Source organism: Canis aureus, chromosome 16 (genome assembly GCF_053574225.1).
Source record: "Canis aureus isolate CA01 chromosome 16, VMU_Caureus_v.1.0, whole genome shotgun sequence".
Taxonomy (NCBI): domain Eukaryota; kingdom Metazoa; phylum Chordata; class Mammalia; order Carnivora; family Canidae; genus Canis; species Canis aureus.
This window is the reverse complement of record NC_135626.1, coordinates 56,762,480-56,785,221: the sequence shown is the minus strand read 5'-3', so window position 1 is coordinate 56,785,221 and position 22,742 is coordinate 56,762,480. Positions and strand designations below refer to the sequence as shown.

The window sequence follows — 22,742 nt, the reverse complement described above, 5'->3', positions numbered from 1 at the left end:
AACCACAGGAAGTGCCAGTAATTTGCAGCCAACACGGATGCTGTGTGCTCAGCCGTGTAACACGGTGTTGCAGGCACAGACACGAGGAAGGGGTAAGGCTGCTTGGGGAAGCCCTGCAGGACGATATGGCCAGGTGTGGCTGGTAGGCCAGGAAAGGAGAGGCTTCCGGCCCAGGGGATGGCCCGCCCAAAGGCAAGAAGGAGTACAGGGGCTTGAGACCCACCTGAAGCAGCCAGCAGATGGGACAGGCAGGGGAGTGGGTTGGAGACAGGATGCCTCCAGGCCCTGTCCTGTCAGCCTCCAGGATGACTCACTCTCTCCAGAGATGGCAGGGAGTGTTCCCAGAATGGAACCAGGAATCGCCCCTACCGACCTGTGCCACCAAGTCTTAAAAGTAGAAGGAACATGGACCGCTCCCCAAGATTCTTGACTGCATCCCCTATTTTTTGAAGGTTTTATTTATTTACTCATGAGAGACACAGAGAGAGAGAGAGGCAGAGACAGAGGCAGACATAATCTCTGCAAGGAACCCAATATGGGACTCGATCCCAGGACCCCAGGATCACGACCTGAGTCAAAGGCAGATGCTCAGCCATTGAGCCATCCGGATGCATCCCACTACATCCCCTATTGTCTCAAGATTTCTTTTTTTTTAAAAGATTTTTATTTATTTATTCATGAGAGACACAGAGAGAGAGAGAGAGGCAGAGACACAGGCAGAGGGAGAAGCAGGCTCCATGCAGGGAACCTGATGTAAGACTCGATCCCGGGACCCCAGGATCATACCCTGGGCCAAAGACAGGCGCTAAACTGCTGAGCCACCCAGGGATCCCCCTGTCCCGAGGTTTCTGATGCTGGTTCCCACCACCCCATTCCCTACAGCCCCTTCTGAGATGAGAGTGGCCAACGTCCGCTGTCTTGCTCACACCGTCCCTACATACCACGTACATCTAGTCTACACACTTCCCTCTGAGGGCTGGGACATGTTGGTACCACCCCTTGGGAAATGAATGACTCCGGAGATGAGTCACGATAGACATTCTCTCATCTGTCCACCCTGCCCCCACCACCACCCTCTGCCCCTAGCAGGACATCCCCCAAGAGCAAGCCCGTGCCATTCCCACAGGCCAGAAGGGGCCGCTGCTTCCATGTGCCTCTAAACTGCCTGGGTAATAGGGCATCTCTCCAGCCCACCCCCTTCCTTCATCTTCCAGCGGAGCAGCAGAGAGTCCATCCCTCCACACCCCGCCAACGACAGTGTCACCTTCGGAGAGACTCTCCTCTGAATTTCAGCAAGCCAGGGTAGCTGAAGGGGTTCTGTGCCAACTATGTTCTCATCTTAGAAAGCCAAACAATTGCCCTTTGCTAGGTAGTGGTCAAGGTCTGCAGAGGGAGCTCGGCCATTGTCACGGCTGTTAAAAAACACATTTAAATAATATTATGTGACCACCTTTAATGCCATCCTGATGACCCCTTCACACAGGTAGGAGACGTGAGGCCAACTTGGTCTGTCTCCTACACCTTCAACATTCTAAGGAGTGCCCAAACCATGATGGGTTGAAACCAGCTTCTGTTCTTCTGCCAGAGGGGAAGATCTGGGTGAGGATGTGTAAACACATATAAGTAAATGCCAATCATGTCAATGATCCCCACTCCTGTGCCTGTGGCAGGCATAACCAATGGAGCCCCGATCTCGTTCACTGAATCCAGATGCAACTTCCCGTTCTTTACAACACAGCAGCTCCCCCAAGCCAGCGCTGGTTTCTTCGTGCCAGAATTTGAAAGGAGTTCGCTATTCCAGGTCAAGGTTAACGTTTTGGACTCTGAACACAATTGTGGAAGAATGGTTTTCAAGCCCCGAATCTGGGCATAAAGCGCAGAGAAGTACCTGATAATCTGTGCGGAACACTGTGAACCAGGAGCTTTAACTCTGTGATGTCGTGCTAAATTGTATCCTGTCTTCTATGAGATTCAGTATCGATCGGGTGTCAAAAGACTGAAAAACATGTGGAGAAAGACTGAACAACTGAAGAAATGATATACATTAACGTATTCTATTGCAAACTGAGAAAAGATCTTCTTTGTCCCTATCTCACCAGCAGAACAACCTTCCAGTGTGTAGAACCCAAGACTGTTCAGAGCAGAGACCAAGGATTGCAGCATCGAAGAAAGAGCATGGGATTGGAGGTCAGGGGTGGGATTCTGGCCAAGCTCTGCTGGAAATGCTGTGTGACCTTGGGCAAGATGCTTAACATCTCTGGGCCTCAGTTCCTTCATGTGTAGAGTGGAGACCATGATGTCTACTTTGTGTGGCTACTGTGGATTTCGAGAGCCACAACACGTGTGGAAGGTGCTGCCTGAGTCCCGAATCACTGCTTCTGGGACCTGGCTTGGGTGGGGAAGCGACCCTGAGCTGAGGCACAGAAGATGGATCACCTCCTAGTGCTGATGAGAAATCCCAGTGGGCATATGCTAGTCTGATTGGAGCACCCACCTTTGGGGGAACCAAGCCCTGCACATTCCTCCAGGGATGGGCTGGATCTGCTCAGAAGGGGTCCCATCCATCTGCTGAACTGCCCCATCCTTGGAAATCTTTCTTCTCCTTCCTTTAGTTCCCTTCTCTAGCTACCAAGGCAGCAGAATCTCAAGCAGGGTCAGATCAGCTTATCTGGGTGAAAGCTACCCAGGAAAGTGGCAGAGGGCCTGGTCTCTGTGCCAGTCCATCAGCTAGATTTGGCAGACAAGGGACACATGCTCAAAGAGGGTTCTCAGGGAGAGTTTGAGAAAGGGCACATCTGTGGGAGACCCAAAGGGATGGCGTGGTACCAGTGCCCCATGTCTGGACGGCGAGGGGAGGAAGCAGGCGCCAGAACCCTGGCGGGAGTGACCATGGCCGAGGGCAGCCCAGCAGGAGCTGTGGCCTTTGTAGAGGAACCTGGACAACTCCAGCAACTGCATGGAGGGAACTGGGGAAACACACACACCCCACTCGCTCCTCCACTTACCTGTGATCTCCAGCGTGCCTCCCACGGTGCACCTTGACAGTCTCTGGGACAGCCGGCCCCTGGAGCACAGAACAAGGTCGACAGGGTGAGAGGAGATCCAGAACTGGGCAGAGAATACCCAGTACCTCCAGGAACTAGAGAAGTGCCAAAGCAGAGCAAGCAGACCTGGGGGCGGCCACCAGGTGAGGGTCCAAGAGAATCACAGATGCCTGGAAAATGGAGAGGGAAACCTGCTTCACGGGAGTGAAGGGAGCCTGGGAACCATCAGTCACACTCCATGAGGCTAACATTCCAGCCTCCCTTTTACCGTTGCCTTGAACACAGGCCGGTGGGACCTGAGGGGAAGCCTTTTGGAGCTTCTGGAAAAGATTTCACTTCCTGATACACTGAGATACAGGTGTAGAAACTAAAATTTGATACGGCTCTGTGAGGAGCTACGGCAGCCTTTTTGCAACCATGAGGGGCCACTGAGAGGGCAGAGCATGAATATGGAAAGAACCTGGGTCTATGCTAACATCGCCGAATCATCACACAGCTCTGGGACCACTTTGCCTCTAGGCTTCCTGTTAGGTGAAAAAATAAATACCCTTGGCTTTTCGGCCACTGCTAGCTGGGTCTTCTGAGATGCATTTGCAAGTATCCAAGTTGATAACGTTAAAGAGGCGGGACTATCTTGGGCGAACGGACTACGTTTGGTTGCAGTTGTTCACCACTACGTCCCGAGGCCGCAGCAGAAGGCCCGACATGTAGTAGGTATTGGCTGAATATTTGTTGAGTGAACCAGCAGTGACTGGATGGACCCCTGACATGCGAGTGTCACCAAGTGTCACCTCCTTTTCTCTCTGCCTCTCCCAATAGCTCAGAAGAATTGCCTCTCCCTGTGGGAGGAGAAGGTCGGGGACTGTCAGAGCATCTTCGAGGGCGGGCGCAGGAAGGCCATGCTGCTACACACATACAGATGACTCATAAAGACGTATTTTTACCCCCTTCAAATGGTGATGTTCCTGTAATAAAGAATTTAATAACCCGCTGTGCCTGTGCGCAGAGAAAACTCATTTGTTTAATAGGCAGCAGTTTGGCTTTGTCATGTTCATTTAGTTTTTAATGACACACAGTTGTGCCAATATTGATTTTAGCTTATAGGGACTCAAAAAATTTACTGTCTAGATGGATCCAAGATGCAACCATTTCATCTTGCCTGCTCTGAAGACACATTGCCACCACCACCCCCCGCCACACACACACACCCCAGCCCCAGCCTGGGAGGGGCCCCGTGGGCACGGGGGTCGGCAGTGCAGCGTGAGAATTGATCACCTCTTCATTGGCAACACCTTCCCTGTCTGCTCTCTGCCGGCCTCACCTCTTGCCCTCATCAGATGGGAGTGAGGCTGCTGCCGTGGGAGGTGATATGTTTTTCATCTTGGAAAGCAGAGCAGGACTGTGTCAAGGAAACGGGAGTTAATTTTCCAGGCACACTCTCGGCAGCAAGTTATTTGTGTGCGTGCTCGCGCGCGCACGCGTGTGCAGGCGCCTGTGCACCTACACCAGCTCAAGCCCGAAGCGTGCATCCCAAATAGGGCAGAGCCCTGCCGATTATTCAGACTGCAAATGTCATGGGGGCCCGCTGGGGCCCAGTCATCTCTCCTGAACATTACTTACAATTTTGTTTTTGTTTTTGTTTTTAACTGGGGACGATATAAAAATAGCAAAAGGGATCACGGAGAGAGCTGAACCTACTTTGTGTTTTCTGAACAGTCAATTTAAGCATAAATACATACAGTAGACCCTTGGCATTTGTGGGTTTGACATTTGTAATCTCAACCGTGGGTAGCTTCCGTTGTCCGAGAGCTTCGCTGAAGAATGGTGTGGAATAACCATGATCAGCGCGGCCTGCGTGCCAGGTGCGCAGCCTATTGCAATTTGCAAGAATTATCTCATTTAATCTTTACATCACCCATCTACACCAAGTGAATAGGTAGGGTATTTATGTATTTATTTATTTATTTTTACTCCATTTTAGAGGAAATTGATGCTTGTGGAGATAAGGCTATAGGGCCAAAGTCACAGAGAATAAAGGACACCAAACCTGGGTGCTCTGCAGTTCCTTGCATTTTTTTTTGAAGATTTATTTATTTTAGAGAGAGAGAGAGAGCTCCCGAGTGGGAGAAGGGGTCAAGAGAGAGGAGAGAGACTCTCGAGTAGATGCCCCACTGAGCCGGGCACCCGTTGTAGGGCTCCATCCCACCACCCTGAGATCATGACCTGAGCCTAAATCAAGAGTTGGACACCCAACCTACTGAGCCACCCAGCGCCCCCTTGCATTTACAATGATCCTGAGTCCAAGTCCTCACCGAGGGCTGTAAACTGGCGTCCAGAGGGTGTGTCACTTGCCTGGCAAGTGAGCCCAGCTGAGCAAGCAGTGTCTGCACCTGCAGGGAGGAGTGAGTGCACGAGTAGGGCCGCAGCGTCACATCCAGGCCACGGCCACACACATAATATTTGTTTTTCTGAACTCTCCAGACTTTTCCCCGGGGGAGCCCTGGGATATTTGCTCAGTGGCTGCCTTTCATAACCTTTGTGTTGCCATAAAAGTAAGGCAGACATGAGGGAGAAAAGAGATAGCTCTGTAGATAGCACATTATGATAATGAACCATATTAAATATAATTTCATGTCGTTGGCCTATTTAATCTATTTATGTAAGTTTTAGCGAGTGCTTTATTCATGACGGGAGAGTCATTGAGGATGGATTCTTAGATTCACGGAATTCGAAAGGCCCTATCAATCATCCATACGAGTCCTGTCCCCAGAGAGGTAAAGTGACCTCGTCAAGGTCATGCAATTAAATTTGAAGTCATGGCCTTTCCCAGGAAAGGTGGGCATCAGACCCCTTGGTAGATGCAACCCCACAAGAACCTCGGTCCTATCCAGTAATTACTTTTTGCATGCGTCGTTTCAACTTAGAACACCATTTCTAGGAGAGCGCTCGCCATGCTCATTAACCACCCACCCGCCACCCACAGCTGCCGCTTCCATGCCCGCCGTGGCTGGCTTTCATCACTCTCCTTCTGGATGTCTAGATCCTCAGCACAGCATGCAAGGTGGCCCTGTAGGGGCTGGGCCCTGGGTTCCGCGCTGCCCTCCCCTTGCTCCCCACCCCGCAGCTTCACTGGCTTCTTTTCAGCGTCTCCTTCCTGCCACAGGCCCTTTGTGCATGCCAGCACACTCCTGTGACTCCTGGTGACATTCCTCACGGCCTTCAGATTAGTCAATCAGCCCTCCTCAGGGAGGCTTCCCTGACCTCTCAGAGCCCGTGCACGCTCATAGTGTTTCAATGGAGCACTGACCTCAAGCATCATTTTGTGTTAATTTCTAAGAGATTTTTAGGGGCACCCGGGTGGCTCAACGGTTGAGCATCTGCCTTCGGCCCAGGGCGTGATCCTGGAGTCCCAGGATCGAGTCCCACATCGGGCTCCCTGCATGGAGCCTGCTTCTCCCTCTGCCTGTGTCTCTGCCTCTCTCTCCGTGTCTCTCATGAATAAATAAATAAAATATTTTTAAAAAATGTGTAAGAGATTTTAATATCTGTCTCTCCTACCAGACTGTAAACTCCACAAAAGCAAGTTCCAATGCCCTATTCCTGTATCACTAGTTACCCTCGGATTGACCGGTTTAGTACCGTGGCGTTTTGCTCATGATTTTGTGGATGAGGAATTTGGAGAAGGCTCCACCTGGCAGGTGTCACTTGGATCTCAGCTGTTGGCCCGAGGCTGTGGTTGTGAAGGTTCACCTGGGCTGGACACCCGAGATGGGGTGCTCACCTTGTACCCCCTGCAGGTGATTGTCGCTATCTGGAAGCTCAGCTCGGCTGTCAACGGCAGCACCCACGTGTGGCCTTCCCAGCACGGGTGTCCCCGGGGTACTCGAGCTCCTTACAGCCCCCAAAGTAGGCTATGTGGCTTCCCTGATCCAGCCTCAGAAGTCCCTCAGTGCCGCTTGGCTTCAGTTCCTTGCTACTGGTTACAAGCGAGTCACCGAAGCCACTCAGATTCAAACAGTGGGCAGCAGACCCCACCTCCACCAGGGTAGGGGAGAGGCAGGACCCCACTGCACAAGAGCACGCGGGACGGGAGGGGTTTCTTGCAGTCATCCTTGGTAAATGCGACCTGCCACAGCAAGCACAGCGCCTTTTTCCTTCCTGCCTTTGACTCCGTGGCGCCCAGCACCAATCTTCAAAAATTACTTGATAAACAAATGGATATAGAGGGGCGCCTGGGCGGCTCAGTGGTTAAGCATCTGCCTTTGGGGTCCTGGGATCAAGTCCCGCATCGGGCTCCCCTCAGGGAGCCTGCCTCTCCCTCTGCCTGTGTCTCTGCCTCTCTCTGTGCGTCTCTCATGAATAAATAAATAAAATCTTAAAAAAAAATCAATGGTTATAGATGGACGGTTGAGTAAATATATATAGTACTATGGTCCGAATGTCTGTTCTCTCCGAAGTTCACATATTGAAACCTAAGGCTCCGGGGGATGGTAAGAGGAGGTGGGGCCCTTGGGAGAAGATCAGGCCGTGAAGATGGAACCCTCACAAATGGGATTCGCGCCCTCCTAGATGCGGCTTCGGAGAACTCCTTCTCCTCTTGCACCAAATAAGATGCTATGAGAAGTCTGCAACCTGGACGACAGCCCTCAGCTGACCGTACTGGCACCTGATGGTGAACTTCCAGCCTCCAGAATTGTGAGCCGTGGGTTTCCATTGTTTATAACCCCCCTCACCCCCCCCATCCCCCTGGCCTGTGGCATCCTGTTCGAGCAGCCCCGGACCCACTAACCCATGCCGGAGAAAAGGCAGGCGGGCAGGCAGGCTCCAGAAGCTCCGTTGAGGAAGGCGGGGTAAGCTAGCGTGGGGGCAGTGGACATGCCCGTGGCGGCAGGAAGGCTCGTCCTCACTAGCAGTTCACATCCCGTGTTCCTGCCCAGCAGGTGGACCCCCTCTTCTGCAGCCCCCACCCAACACGCTCGGGGAACCCCCTGCTCGTCGACAGGTGGGTGTGCGCTCAGGACGGCGGACTCGTTTCAACACCATTCAGAGAAAGATAGAATCAGGAAACATATCTGCTGTAAAAAACACACAACAGCCAGAAACCAAACAGCCTCCTGGCACCTTTTAAGGCCCAGAAGAAATAGAATTTAATTCTCTACGCATCTTGATTTGGCACCTGTCACAGCTGAGGGGTGACTGTGTTTTACGCTGCGTCACACGGCCGGGGGCGCTCGGAGCAGAGACAAACATATATGTTCCTAAGGCCAACAGTTCAACAGCGAGGACAACTTTGATTTACTCCCCTTGACGGGGGGCACGTTAATAACACTCCAGGCACCTTTGCAAGTCGACCCATCCCGGTTCTCGCAGCAGAGTGGGGCTCGGGCCGAGATCCCAGACTGAGGTTTGGTGCAGGCTTCGCCTCTCCTTGAGCGAGAGGGAGCCTCTCCCGGGGCCTGTGTCATCATCCCTGGTGTCCCTCCCCTCACCCGTCTAGCAGGCTCCTGGGTGCTGGTGGCCGTGTGGGCAGCTGGGGAGAGGCTCCGACCAGCATGCTGCCCGCCAGGGCACAGCCTCTGCACCCTGGTCAGGCCTCTCCTGTGAGCCGGCCTCCCTGCCTCCGCACACCGCACGCACCCCCCACGGTCAGCAGACCTCGCTCCCCGCGGCCCCTGGGTCAATCATCCCTCCCGTGGTACACGGTGACAATGGACAGAAAATTATATCGACAGGCCCTTATTGAATATAATTACTGCACAGGAGCCACCTTGAACCCATGGGCCAGAGTGGAACTCAGCTGTGATTCAGGAATATGCCCGGTCAGTAACCAGGTAGTAGTAGCTCCAGGTAGGCTCCCGGTCTGGAAAGTCCAACTAGCACATCCTCCCTTCTGGCGGACGTCTTACCTGCTTTAGTAGATAGCACTCAGCAAACAGCTCTTATGGGCTTATTATTATTAGGTACTTGGACTCCAATTGCATCCTTACGAGGTGCACAGGACCATGTCTTACTTCCTGACGCACGTGGGAAGGTTCAGAGAGATGCGTGGAGGTAACACCGCTGGCGAGTGTCGGGGAGGAGACTGTGCCCCGGTGCCCAGTGGCCTGGGCCTGTGATTTGGAAGCCGGAGCTCCTCCCTGATTGCAGGGCGGCCTCCTGCTGAGAGAGGGCTCCTCCCGGGGACCAGGGTGGCCACCCCGTGGTGCTGAGGTTTGCCAAGCGCTTCCCCGGTGGGAGTGGACTGGACGCAGAGATCCACGCGCAAACCCAGGCCACAGTCGGTTGGGGCTGGGGGCCTCCGTCTGCGTTTCTGTCCGTGGTCCTTGACCTTCCCGGGGGCTCACGTGGGACGGGAGGGGCCTCCAGCCTGAGCGGCCGGGACCTGCTGGTATCAACTGCTGCTGGGGGACCGGGGCTGCACGGCTGTTTCAGGCGCTTTCTGAGCGTCCCCGCCCCACATCCTAGTAACTAACCACCCGGTGAGGTAGGTACTGTCCTTGTCCCATTTTACAGGTGAGCAAACTGAGACGCGACAAAGGTAGGGAACTTGTCCAGGACCACATGGTGATGGCTGGTGCAGCCACGTAACTGGGGGCCCCCAACAGGCCCCCCCCCGCAGCCCCCCGGCCACCGTCTCACACGGGGGGACTGGCAAACAGCAGTCTCACCTGGTTTCTGCACGGGCTGCCCCCTTAGGCAGCAGAAACTTATTTTGTCCCACGTCTGAAGGCTGGAAGTCCAAGATCAAGGTGTCTGCAGGGTTGGTTTCTTCGGAAGCCTCGGTCCTTGTGTGCGGAGTCTTCCCCCCGGGCTCGTGCGTCTCTGGTGTCTCTGTGTGACCAAATTTCCTCTTAGAAGGACACCAGTCAGACTGGACGAGGGCCACCCTAATGGCCTCATTTCAATTCCGCTACATCTCTAAAGCCTTCGTCGTCAAATATGTCACCATCTGAGGTCCCAGGAGTCAGGACCACAACATACGAATTTTGAGGGGACCCAAGTCAGCCCATGGTACCCAGGAACTGGGGAGGGGCTAGGACCCGGGGCCGAAATGAGATGAAAAGATTGAAAGTGCGTGGGGTTGTGTTCCCTCTTTCCAGAGGCCAGAGTAGGTTTTCTTTTTTCTAAAAAGGAGGACAGTGGGGAAGAAACAGCCTGCAAGGGTGGTTCCTGGGCACGTGAGGACGCAGACCGTGACGTCAGGAGGAACCCAGAAGGCCAGGGAAGAAGAGGAAGGGGAGAGAGGGGAGCCAGGCAGAGATGGGGCAGGGTCTGGCCTCACACTGGGATCCCCAACCCATTGCACTGGGAGCTCTGGAAGGTGAATTGCACCACAGGTGTCCTCTACCCCCAGGGATGGATGAGGGGCTGGGGGACACTGCACCTGGCATCTGTGGGCCATGGGCCGTGGCCACCCTAGAGGGCATCTCGGACAGAACAGCCCTCTGCAGAAGATCACAGGCGAGTCTTCCTAGCAGACCCGAGTGTCAGGTGCACCGCCTGCCTCAGGAGACCCAGGTGCAGCCTCAACAGCATCTCCTCTGGGGGGGCCGCCTGCCGTGTCCCCCAGGCTGTGGCACGGGGTCCCCTGGGGGGTGAGAGAGAACCTGCTTGCAGCTCACTCCCCGGGGAACCTGCAGGGTCACAAGGAAGAAGCATCTGGAGAATGGCCCCGGGGACCAGCCTCCACCATCCCCTCTCCTTCTACCTGGGTTCTCCCCACTAAGCCCAGACTCACTTTTGGGGGCCACATATAATCACAGGCTTAGACTCAGACTTCACCCTCGCCTGCACACTGTACTGGCTGGGCACCAAGGGCCAGGCCCACGCAGGCTCCGTGAGAGCACCACCCCCAAGTCCAGTGCTGGGGGAGCAGTGACCTCCTGCGTCCCCACCTCCAGAGACGGCCCGGAGGACCCACCTGGGCAAGCCGTCCTCACCCGCCTGTGGCCCAGGCTGCCTCTGCCGGCCTCGCTTACGATTACCACTAGTATTTGTACGTTCGGTGCCGATGGCGTGGCCGGCACTGTACAAGACACCGCGAAGACCAGGTCCCACCCCTCGGGGCTGATGGGCCAGCCGGACAAGCAGCTCCTCAGCACACACTCGCTAAGACTCTGTCTCTGTGTCTCTTGTGAATAAATAAATAAAATCTTTTTAAAAAAATTTTTATTTATTTATTTATGATAGTCACAGAGAGAGAGAGAGGCAGAGACATAGGCAGAGGGAGAAGCGGGTTCCTCACAGGGAGTCCGATGTGGGACTCGATCCCAGGACCCCAGGATCACAACCTGAGTCGAAGGTAGATGCTCAACCACTGAGCCACCCAGGCGTCCCCAAAGAGGGACTTCCAATGGGCTTGGAAGCACATAGAAAAGACTGCAAATCCTACCAGCCACTGGCCACCAGCACAGCAAGGAATGCATCTAGATCCTTCTTCCATTGCCCCACCCATGGTGGAATTAGAGTAAAATACAGAGCAGTCACTAGACTGGAAATAGAGGTGCATATACAGTATTCAGATGGATTATTGATAGTGCGATGATTGATAAGTCTGCTTCCAGACATCAGAACCACCCTGTGTTACCCACTTCCCACGCTTGTCGGAAAGATGATACCATGAAGCAACTCGTGTCGAGTGCTCCCTACGTGTCAGACACCATTCCGAGAGCTCTACTCTCATCGTTAGCTCATCCAATGTCACAAGAAGACCAAGGACGGGGGTTATTTTGTTCATAAGGGATAGATGAGGACATCAAGGCATAAAGTCACCAAGTAATTCAACCAACGTGACACAGCTTGGAAGTAGAAGAGCGAGAGTTTGAGTGGGAGCAAAAAGAGTTAGGACATGCCCTCACGTTGACCGGGAAGGACATAGCCAGTGTCCCACATGTTGTGACCTGCTGGTGGGTGGTTGACACAGACCCCGGGTCAGATGGGTTTGGGATTTGGAGATCAAGAGACCTCCTGGCACTTGGGTGCCCCACCTAAAACCAGCAGGTGCACAATCTCCTACAGCTGCTCTAAGAGCAGTGTCTGATAGAACAGCGGTGCTTCTGAGCCCTCTTTCAGTCCCGCGCGTGTGTGTGCTGCGTGCACGCGTGCGTGAGTCCACGTGCATGTACGTGTATAGTCCGGGGCCTATTGTTTTCCCCATGGTGGAGAGTCAGATACAACTGGGGCCAACCAGAGTGTGCATGACCGTCCCCCCGTTTATCTTCCCACCAGTTCCTGAGATGCCATCGGGCCCCCGCCAAGGCGAGGAGACAGACGCGCCGTCACAGGACCGGGAGCCGCGCTGTACTCACGGCCCTTCGCATCCCCTGGTTTCACAAAGTACAAAAATAGGAGGCAAGCTCCAGACAGCTCAGATGCCGGGCTCAGACAATCGCAGCCAAGACAGAGAAGGGGAGGGAGGAGAGGAGGAACACAAGGAGAGGGAGAAAGGAAGGAAAATCGGCCACTTAAGGTCAAAACAGTGAGAATAACATGAAAACGCTGCCAACGGAGCGGAAGCAAGACGCCTTCGAGGTTGGAAATGTGACAACAGAACTGTTGTTGCCTCTGGGCTGGTGTCACCGCCGTAGTCTCTCCAAGGATGGGATGCTGGACAGAGGGCTGGGTGGGGGAGGCCAGCCGGCTCGGGATCTCAGACGGGGGTGCCGGGGGTCTCCCAAGAAGGGGTGGGAGGGTGCCACGTGGGCCTCCTCCATTCTGGAAGGCTGACGGAGGAGAGCTCTGATGGATGGCATTGATGGGATGGCATGCAAATGTATGCAAACGAGGCCTGGGAGAACCGGTGGTGCTTTTCTTTATTTGTTTATTTAGTTGAGACAGAAGAAATATATGCTCATTGTAAACGAATCGGAAAAGATATGCGCAAAGAAAGAAATCAAAATCCCTCATTAGCCCACCACCCAGAAAAAACAAAACAGCATTGCTAACATTCGGGTGTATATTTTTCCAGATAATTTTCTGCCCATACATATATAGTTGAGAGGTTTTTTTTTTTTCCCCTAACCAAAATAGGTTCTTACTTTACATACTGTTTTGCAACCTGCTTTTTTTTTCTTACATTGAAAATACATCATAAATGTGCTCATGGCACTATAATTTATTTAACAAATTCCCTATTGTTAGAAATACGGATCGTGTTCAGCTTTCTCAGCCAAGGTTAAAAGATCCCATGATTCAGTTGCGGGAGGCAGGCTGAAAAGTACAAGAGATGGGGAACACTGACCTTTAGAAAATTGTGTGTGGGGTAGGGATTGGGGTGCCCAGAAGAAGCTCAGACCATACAGTTCCGGAAACAGAATTATTTTTAATCTCTCAAGGGCGCAGGGAAAAAATTGCTGCCCCAAATTCAGACCAGAAGCAAGTCATCTAGAGCCCTTTTCGTCACCCCGGCAAATAGGCCTCTGGGAGGCCTACCCTGCTGCAGGCAAGGTTAGGCAACTTCCCAGGGACAAGGGGAAAGGAGACACAATCCCACAATTGACCCATCTCCTCTTAACATCAAGAATTTGGCAGATCCAGCGCCAGAACCCTACACCAGCTCTCCTAAGGAAGGACAAATGGAAGCAGAGATCACCCCCATCTGATGGGAAGACACACGTGAGGAAGAAGGAACACACTCGTTTCAAGGAGAAAACAATGCTCCAAGCAGATTGTGTGTCCCAGTGGAAAAGGAGCAGGTTAAGAGGTTTGCTCTGTTAGCTTTAGTTGAACACCTATTATGCGCCTGACTCTGCGCTAGGCCCCTCTGCATATAATACTCATTTAATCCTAAGAATGTGGCTATGAAGAAGTTGGCTTTCTGTGGATGGGGCCTCGAGGGAAGGACCAGAGAGAGGGTCACATGGGTCATTCAAGGGCAGAGCTCAAATGTGGAGCCCCCTCCTCCGAGAAGCCAGAGAGGCCCCAAGTGGAGGAATGTGCAGTGTGCAGAGGGTGGGATGCGGGAGGAGAGGCTGCTGGGGAAAGGTGACTCTGGAAAGCTGCTTTGCCCAAAGGAAGGGGAGAGAAAGGTGAGGGCATTAGGGGAGGGAGGGCAACAGTGTGCAAACCAGGTGGGAGGGGAGGCGGGGGGCTGGGGGGGGCTCTGAAGATGGGGTGAAGACAAGCCGTCCTGAGCTTGCATGAGCAAGCAGGGGGCTGTCCTGGGAGCCCCAGAGGGCAAGGCAGGGTGGGACCAGAAGGGCAGGAGAGAGGCAGGCGTGGTGTCCGCCCGCCTCCACGGGGGGACTTGGGAATCAACACTCAGAGCCGGAGCCGGGCTCCTCGCTGCCCCTTCCCCCTAATTACAGCTTAGGGCCCCAAGTGAAAGCCGCTTTGGGCAAGATTTATTAGGCTTCTCCATTGCACTTGAGCTTCATTTGTTTTGCTCCATATTTGCTGGTGGCTCTGACCCAGCATTAATGGCCTATTTGGAGTCCGCGATCCTCTCGTGTCCTCTCTGAGGCTGGAGGGGGCATCCGGGCTTTTTATTTGCCCGTGTAGCTTGCTTTTTAATTACACCAAGTGGGCAGAGCAGGGGCTCTGGGCAGAGCAGAGGGCTGCGGCAAATATTTATCATTATTGTTAGTATTTTCACTAATAATCCTGGCAAATGAGAAACTGGAATCCAGAGGATCAGGGTTGTTAATTGAAAAATAATGCCGAGAGGAAAAAAAAAAAAAAAAAAAACACAGACACACACACACAATGTGGATGGCGCTGCGAAAGGGAACAGAAATGCAAGCTCACCTCTTCCCCGTGTTTGGGGATGGGATGCGCCAGAGCTCTTCTTTCCCTGCAGGGAGGGCTGGTCCAGGCCCTGGGAACCCAAGACAACATCATGGATTATGTCTTCCTAAATTCTGGAAAACGAGGAATGGGTTTGGGAGTATTTAGGAGCTGCAGTGACTCCTTAGGGGGGTGAGGGGCGGGGGGGGGGCAAAGTTGAACAGACCTCAGAGGAGGCATAGCTGGAGACTGCCTTTGCCATCACCTCCTTGAAGACCCACTGCACCCCCCAGACTGGTGAAGGCGAAAGAAAAGGTAACACACAATGTTGGTGAGAATAAGGGGCACTGGCTCTCCACCACACTCCCTGCAGGGGGAGAATAAACTGGTAGACCTTTTGGAGGGAATGGGGGGGAAGCCACTTGAACCCTTGAAAGTGTGCATTCCTTTGACCCATGATTCTCAGCCAGCCCCCTAGTGAGATGAGAGATAAGGGCAAAGATAGGTCTGTCAGCAGGACTTGGAGACAAAAGTCCCTCAGTCCTCCCTTAAAGAGAAGGATCTGGAGCTGTGCTGTCCCCTAGGCTGGTTGCTAGAGCCGCAGGGGGCTATTTCAATTTAAATTCATTAGCCACACTCAGTCCCAGGGGTGTGCTAGTCACATTTTAGGCAGCACTCAACAGTCACATGTGATGAAGGGCTGCCATATGGGACAACGCAGGCGTCGACGTTACCATCACCCCAGAAAGTCGTACTGGCCAGCACTGGTCGGGAAGTGCACCTCCAATCCTGGTCTCCACTCAGCAATGCAGAAGGATATTTGTTACAATATAAATGTCATCGTGTGTTGACATATTGAAAATTCTGCATTGCTTCCACATTGACCTGAGAATGGGGACCAAACTCGTCTCACAGGGTCCTCTCTGACCTCACACTGGGCCGATCTCTACCTTGTCAGAGTTCAGCCACACTGACCTCCTCATAGGCCCAGAACGTGCAAACCCCAAGGCCTTTCCACCAGCCATTCCCTGAACCCACAACCCTCCCTCACTTGTCAGTCCTGGCAGGGAGAGGTGGGTGCAGATCTGGAAAACGTGCCCAGAAGCAAATATAGCTAACCAGATCCTGGCAAGCAGGGGTCCACAAGTCTACCTACCGTTCCCTCAGTAGATGTCTGCCCCCTAGAAACTGGGGGTCCTCTGGGTACCATCTTGGCCTTTATTCAACAAGGGGAAGGTTCAGGCTCAGAAGCTATTTTTGCTGGTCTGAGGATAGTGAGTGCGATAAGAGAGAAGAATCCAGAACTGTGGCCCACACCCACACCCACACACACCCCCACTAACACATGCTCCTCTGCCTTCTCTGCCTCATGGTGAATATACGAATTGACAGGCTTGGATTTCAGTCATTGTATCCATGTCTCCATAGTCATCATCCCAGGCAGTACCAGTGAGTGTTAGAGGCGGTTTTCATCAGCCTGTCTGGGCTCTGGGCCCCCTGGCACTGGAACAAGCTGTCCTTCCCTCCACCGAGTCCCCAGCACTCGGGCTCCCACCCTGAGCCATCGCTAACCACTCCCAGGACTGTCTCCCCCGTACAAGGCAAGCTTCTTAAGGACAAGCCCTGTCATATTCCTTTGCACATCCCCAGGCCAGGCTGAGGGTGTGGCATCCAGCAGGTACTCAATAAATACTTATTTTAAAAAAAAGATTTTCTGTATTTATTCATGAGACACACACACAGAGGCAGAGACAGAGGCAGAGGGAGAAGCAGGCTCTGTGCAGAGAGCCTGATGCGGGGCTCCATCCCAGGACCCCGGGATCACGACCTGAGCCAAAGGCAGATGCTCAACCGCTGGACCACCCAGGCACCCCCCCTTTTTTTTTTAAATTAGAGGTAGAATGAATCTTAAGCAGGCTCCACGCCCAGCACATAAGCCCAACACCGGCCTCAACCTCACCTCCCTGAGATCTTGACCTGAGCCGAAATCAAGAGTCGGATGCTTAACTGAGCCACCCCGGAGCCCCCGGTAAATGCTTAGTCTACATGGTAGGCCTTCGAATTCAGCTCCTCAGATCCGGCTGTTCAGTTGAGCCCACCAGTCTGCATAAGATGGTCCTGTGAAAAGCCATGAGAAGCTTATAGCTGGGATACTAAATCGAGTGGAGGTGTTCCTAATGATCTTAATGGGTGTTATTATTTTAAATTAACTAATTAATCTGATTCTAATGTGCTCCAACAGCATAGGGCCATCATGACCATTATCGTTACTTTATAGCTCTGACGAATCGAGCCTTAAGTGGTAGAAGCGGCCGCCCTGTTCACTCGGCCTATTACCATCATGGCCCGTCTGTATACAAACGTCCAGGTGGCATTAAAGACACCAGGATTGACACTAATGTATGTTAATAGTCATTGAGTCACTCCCGAGAGGGTAAGAGGAAGACAGGGATCCTAAGATGTTCTCGATCCTAAGCTCTCTGTGAGGTCCCTCTCCTCCCTCCGTTCTTCCTCACTCTCGCTGCTCAAGATTAGGACAAGCCCCCCTCCCTCCAGCACCAGGGCCGATGGCATCTTTGCTGGTTGACCTCCGGGCCCCCCGTCCTGGAAACCATCGCCAAAGCACAACCAGATACACTGTCCCAGGTCCCAGTTCCAATCTGGCTTCCAGTCCTCTCTTCAACCTACCTCACCTCTCTCAAACCCCCTTTCCAGCCAGGGTCCTTGGTGGAAGCCCTGGGCTGGGTCCCCTGAGGGCACGTGCAGTGTCTTGGAGCAGACGCGTGGGTAGGGATAGAACATGATGGGACAAGTGCCAATTGTGATGGATGTGAGGAGCCATGGCACTCGGAGGAAGGGGCCTTGCGAGTCTTGGTGGAGGGAGGGAAGTCACCTTCTCAGAGGCGATGATGTTTGTGCTAAGTCTTGAGGATGAGCCGTCATCCCAGTCACATGTCTACACCCACCTTGGAATCTTTGGGTGTCACCCCTCTCTGCGTGAGCTTGCTCCTCCTCGTCTCTGCATACATGAGGTCTCCTCCGGCTACCACATACTCAGCTCAGTCCCATCACCCTGTAGGGGCCCCTGGACACCTAGCCATGGTCATCTCCACCTCCCTACCCCCCAGGCCTCGGTCACAAGCCACCTGCTGCACTCACAGGCTGCCCCGTTTAAGGGATTTGATCTTTCCAGAGAGCTACAAAACCCTTTGCTAAGTTCCCATATCTGGGGTGTTTTTCTCCAAATGCTTCACCACCTCTTCACCTCTTTCAGGTCTCCACTGCAGGTCACCCTACACCAGGGACCACCCTATCCAAATGACCCCACCCCTCCAAGTGCTCTCTATCCCCCTTCCTTAATAAAAAATATAAGTTTTTCCTGACTTACTCTGCTCCCTGGCCCTTATTGTCATGGAGTATACTATGCACTTCATCTGCTTATGGTTTGCCTCCCTAGGCTGGTTCCAAAGCCGGTGCACTCGGCAACCGGTTGATTGACTGACTCTTAGTGACCCTAACGGTCTATATTAAATCAGTCTTCAGAAATGTTAATGTGCACGAGAACCACCTGGAAATCTTGTTAAAATACAGATTCTGATCAGTAGGTCCAGAGTGAGCCTGAGGTCCCACATTTCTAACAAGTTCCCAGGTGATGCTCATGATGCAGGTCCAGGGACCCCAGCTTCCCACCCCATTGAACAGCAGGGGACAGGGTGTGGTGCTGATCTCCAGACAGAGGACCCTGGGGATCCCCAGAATTGCACAAGGTGTGGGAGGCAAGGCAGCAGGCTAGGAATCCATGAAGGGTGCCAACTATTGCCTGAAATCAGAATCAATTACACGCCTTTCAGACATGTGTATCAGGATTCCTCGTGCTGTGGGGGATGAATAAAATACGTTCATTTAAAAGCATTACTGAATCCATAGTAACTTTTCATTGTTGTGCATTTTCTCAACTGATAGATGCTAAACAGGTGGGGAGGGGGTGTTAAAAAGGTTTTAAGACCTGTTTGGAAGATGCCGCGGCCTTGTGTCCTGCTCCCTTCAGAGGCTGATTGGCAGGAAGCAGGTGTTACAAGGACTATCACCCTGAGGGCCCTGGTGGGGGACAGAGACACACACACAAGCACAGAGGCCGGGCGTGAAGGGCCTGCAGGAGCAGCCTCTCCTGGAGCAGGCCAAAGGATGCTGTCACCTCGGAATGCTCTCCGGTTGGCATGGCAACAGTTGTCATTCACGTAAGTAGCTGACCCATATTTAATCAACAAGAAAACAAGGAGAGTGGACGAGGAGGGAGAGGGGGTACACCGACCGCTCCTCACCTGGCCCGGAGAGCTGGAGCCCGCTCCGCGCATCCCTGCAGCCACGAAAGCAGCCCCTGTGGCAGAGCCCTGGTGCTGCTGAGCATCCCCGGTGCCACTCTGTCACGCTCTCCCCACGTGTCGCTTTAGCCAGCCCAGCCAAGGACACTGAGGTCAGTGCTGCATTCCCATTTTAAAGAGGAGACAACGAGGCAGGGTGGGCAAGGCAGGAGGCTACGGATCCAGGAGGGGTGCCAACTGCTGCCTGAAATCAGAATCAATCACATGCCGTCCGGACACAGGTATCAGTACTCCCCGTGCTGTGGAGGACGAACGAAATGCGTCCATCTGAAAGCATCGGGGACGTTCAATGACTTGCCCGAGGTCACACGGCCAGTGAGCGGCTGTGTGGGACTCAGCATCAGTCACCGAGGTGTGGTGACTTGAATCTGGTTGCCCTTGGCGCATAATTTAACCGATACGATATAGTCGAGACAGCGTCGATACCCAGCCCAAGCTTGAGAAAGCCCACAGCACCTGCTCTGGACTCTGGGGAGACCACCCAGAGAAGGGGGGGCTCTGATGGCGCACGAGGAGGACAACAGCCCAGCCAAGCCCGGAGCCCAGCTGACCTCGGAAGGACGACCGACGACCAGGCCAGAAGAAGATTTGCCCGGCGGAGCCCAGTCCGGGTGGCAAAACCACACAAGTGGACCGAATGGCTCATGCTTTATGTCGCCGAATTTGGGGCTTATCTGCTTCCCAGCAGTAGATCTCTAACCCAAGTGGGTCTCTCTGAGTGGCCCTTAGGACCTGCCCTACCCCTCTGGCCAGGCCCACCACCAGCCACTCTCCTTATCCCTCCTCTTGCAAGGTGCGCAGATCTTTCCCCTGCCCCCCCCGCCCCCCAGCCACACAGAATCTCTCGTTTCCCCATCTTGCTGCAACACACGTTTCACTAAACCTGACTTTACCTCCACAAGGTGAATCATGCACTCTTTCCCCGCCACAGCTCGTCCTAGCCCAGCCTCAACCGTTTCTCACCTGGATGATCGTAGAACCTGCCAACAGGTCCCACCACACCCCCTCTTGCCCTCTCCAGACCGTTCTCCATGGGCTTCTGACTCTGTCACCCTTTTTGTTTCTTCTTTCCTGACCTGAGAGACCCAGTCCCCCTCAGGTCCCTCTGCTGCCCCCCGCCCCCCCAGGCACATTGGACTCCTCTCTCTTTCCCACCTCAAGGATGTCCTGAGTGAGTCTCCTTCCGCCTGGAATACTACTCTCCTCCTCTTCTCCAGGGTCAATTTCGGCTCATTCTTCAGGTCTTAGGTTTTTTTTGTTTGTTTGTTTGTTTTTGTTTTGTTTTGTTTTGTTTGTTTTTTGGGAACAGACGGTATATTTTACACACAGTGAAATGCGCAGAGCTTAAGTGTACAGCTTGATGAATTTCAACAAATATATACACCCATGTAAGCACCACCCAAATCGAGATACGTGGAACATTTCCATCAACCATCACATAAATTAGGGTATACAGAACGTTTCCCTTATGGCAGGAAGTCCCCTCAGGCCCTTTCTGGTTGTTTCCCCCTTCTGATTCCTATACAACCACTATGTGCCTTTGCGTGCAAAGCCTCCTGGTGGACTCACATTTTTCGTTCTCTTGAGTAAAGTCCTACAAGTAGAAGTGATAAGTCGAAGAGCCGGTACATGTCACTCGATTCAAAACCAACAGTTTTCCAGAGCGATCGGACCAGGTCACATTCCCACAGGCGGGCAGTGTGTGAGTTCTGTTCCCCCTACACCTGTGTCAACACGCATCAACACCCCGTAGTGTCGCGCTTTTTACTGTGCAGGGGTAAAGCTCAACTTGACGTCTGCCTGCTGCCTAATGACCTCCAGCATCTTCTCATTTTTTATGAGCCACTCAAGTATGCCCTGATGTGAAGAATCTGTTCAGGTCATTTATCCACATTTCATCCTACTGTTTGTCATTCATCTATCTATCTATCTATCTATCTATCTATCTATCTATCTATCTATCTATCTATCAAGTAAGGTCCATGACCAACACCAGGCATGAATTCACGACCCTGAGATCAAGAGTCACATGTTCTACTGACTAAACCAACCAGGCGCCCGTGTCTTTCTATTATTGATTTCTAGGTATCCGTTTTTTAAAATTTATTTATTTATTTATTCATGAGAGACACAGAGAGAGGCAGAGACACAGGCAGAGGGAGAAGCAGGCTCCCTGCTAGGAGCCTGATGTGGGACACGATCCCGGGACTCCAGGATCATGCCCTGAGCCAAAGGCAGAAGCTCAATGACTGAGCCACCCAGCGCCCTAGGTATCCATTTTCATACTGTTCTCAGTTCTCTGAGGGCATCCTTCCCCCACCACCTGCCCACCCCCCACACCCATGCACCCACTCAGACTTACATCCAAGAGTTAGAGGCTCTCACAGGACCTCATGCTGGCCTTGAGGCCTCGGTTATGCTTCACTCAAGTGACATATCCTATTACGCGGGTATATGTTAGTCTCCCAGCAAGCCCAGCTCCACAGGGGTCTGGACCACATCTGCCCTCGTTACTGTTGAATCTCCAGCTCCGAGCACAGTCCTGGGCACAAAGGAAGCCCTCAATGATTTTTTTTCACTCAACCAAGTTTTTTTATTGAGTGTCTACTATGAGTCAAGCAACATTACAATGGAGCATCACAGTGAACAAGGCATGTGAACTCACAGAGCTGCCATTCTGGGCTAGGGACAGGGGTAGGAAAGGGCCAGTGAAGAACTACACCCATAGATTTAGGGGGTGCCAAGTCGGAGTAGGTGTTTTGAACTAAATAATAAAACTGCGAGAGACTAGAGAGTGACATTGCATATGATGATGGGAGGATCCCTCGGACAAGGTACCATTTGAGCAGATACTTGAAGATGAAGAAGGGAGCCATGGAGGTGCCTGGGGCAGAGGAGAGCCTAAGGGATGCACAGCAAGGTTTATATGGGAAAAGGGGAGCGATGCGTGGGGAGTAAGGCAGAGAGATATGAGGTAGGGGGATGTCACCTAGGGCTCGGTGCTTTAAACCTCTCCCCCGCCCCCCGCAATCTGCTGGAGAAAAAGAAAAAAAAAACCTGCATATGCATGCACGTGCACACACAGGCACACAAGTACACACTCAAACAGAACATTCCAGAAATCAATTTTTATCTTTACTAGACATAATATGCTCTCCAGCATTTTTTTCTTCTTTGCTCTTATGTTCCATTCTGTTCTATTTCATATCATCAAAATGCTGATCATGACCCTCTACATTGATTTCATGACCTATTAATAGATTTCTATGTACATGGAAAAGATTCTGGATGAAAAGCTGCTGGGAGATTTTGAACAGAAATGTGAGGCAACCCGACTTGCAGTTAATTTTTTTTTCACTTAAGTTTTGTATCTTAACAGTTTTATGGAAGAGTGTGAACAGACACAAAAGCAGAGCCCTTGGAATAAGGTGACCCACGGATACTCTCATTCAGCTCCCACAATTAGCAACATTTTACTACCTCGCCTTCCAGAATCCCTAACCACTCGTTTGCTGAGGCGTGTTAAACCAAATCTCAGACGTCGTATCATTTGCCCTTAGATACACCCATATGTATTTCTAGCAAATAACAA

At 52.6% G+C, this 22,742-nt stretch overlaps 1 long non-coding RNA gene across 5 annotated transcripts; it reads right to left on the bottom strand.

The window, feature by feature from the left end:
* Nucleotides 1-1,423: 1,423 nt before the first annotated feature.
* On the bottom strand, nt 1,424-21,731 carry LOC144285398 (uncharacterized). 5 transcript variants are annotated; one of them, XR_013353670.1, is made up of 7 exons: nt 17,457-17,536; nt 16,729-16,886; nt 14,790-14,859; nt 9,713-9,875; nt 5,332-5,434; nt 3,006-3,214; nt 1,424-1,996 (listed from the first exon to the last, which is right to left on the bottom strand). It is a non-coding gene; the product is annotated as an uncharacterized LOC144285398 (long non-coding RNA). The 5 variants fall into 5 exon arrangements; XR_013353674.1 differs by having other exon boundaries at nt 3,006-3,064; XR_013353671.1 differs by lacking the exons at nt 16,729-16,886; nt 17,457-17,536 and adding an exon at nt 18,775-18,937.
* Between the last annotated feature and the right edge of the window lie 1,011 nt (nt 21,732-22,742).